Source organism: Trichechus manatus, unplaced genomic scaffold (assembly GCF_000243295.1).
Source record: "Trichechus manatus latirostris isolate Lorelei unplaced genomic scaffold, TriManLat1.0 scaffold00047, whole genome shotgun sequence".
Taxonomy (NCBI): domain Eukaryota; kingdom Metazoa; phylum Chordata; class Mammalia; order Sirenia; family Trichechidae; genus Trichechus; species Trichechus manatus.
The window spans coordinates 10,025,325-10,026,655 of NW_004443983.1; positions in this window are offsets into that span (position 1 = coordinate 10,025,325).

Here is a 1,331-nt window from a genome sequence, read left to right on the forward strand (position 1 = left end):
GTAGTGTGAGGCTTCCCACTTTGTTCTTCTTCTTGAGTAATGCTTTACTTATTCAGGGCCTCTTCCCTTTCCATATGAAGTTGGTGATTTGTTTCTCCGTCTCATTAAAAAATGGCGGTCGAATTTGGATCAGGATTGCATTGTATCTGTAAATTGCTTCGGGTAGGATTGACATTTTCACAATGTTGAGTCTACCTGTCCATGAGCAAGGTATGTTTTTCCACCTATGCAGGTCTCTTTTGGTTTCTAGCAGTAGTGTCTTGTAGTTTTCATTCTATAGATCTTTTACGTCTCTGGTTAGATTTATTCCTAAGTATTTTATCTTCTTGGGGGCAATTGTAAATGGAATTGATTCGGTGATTTCCTCTTCGAGGTTCTCTTTGTTGGTGTAGAGGAATCCAACTGATTTTCATATGTTTATCTTATATCCTGAAACTTTGCTGGAATCTTCTTAGTTTCAGTAGTTGTTTGTGGATTCTTTGGGGTTTTCTGTGTATAAGATCATATGATCTGCAAATAGAGATACTTTGACTTCTTCCTTACCAATTTGGATGCCTTTTATTTCTTTTTCTAGCCTAATTGCTCTGGCTAGAACCTCCAGCACAATGTTGAATAAGAGTGGTGATAAAGAGCATCCTTGTTTGGTTCCCGTTCTTAAGGGGAATGCTTTCCAAGTCTCTCCACTTAGGATGATGTTGGGTGTTGGCTTTGTATAAATGCCCTTAATTATATTGAGGCATTTTCCTTCTGTGTCTATTTTGCTGAGAGTTTTTATCATGAATGGGTGTTGGACTTTGTCAAATGCCTCTTCTTTATTGATTGATAAGATCATGTGGTTTTTGCCTTTTGTTTTATTTATGTGATGGATAACATTGATTGTTTTTTCTAATGTCGAACCATCCCTGCATACCTGGTATAAATCCCACTTGATCATGATGAACTATTTTTTTGATATGTTGCTGAATTCTGTTGGCTAGAATTTTTTTGAGGATTTTTGTGTCAATGTTCATGAGGGATATTGGTCTGTAATCTTCTTTTTTTGTGGTGTCTTTACCTGGTTTTGGTATCAGGGTTATGCTGGCTTCATAGAATGAGTTTGAAGTATTCCATCTTTTTCTATGCTCTGAAATACCTTTAGTAGTAATGGTGTGAACTCTTCTTTGAAAGTTTGGTAGAATGCTCCAGTGAAGCCATCTGGGCCAGCGCCTTTTTTGTTGGGAGTGTTTTAATTACCTTTTCAATCTCTTCTTTTGTTATGGGTTTATTTAGTTGTTCTACCTCTGTTTGTGTTAGATTAGGTAGGTAGTGAGTTTCTAGAAATTTGTCCATTT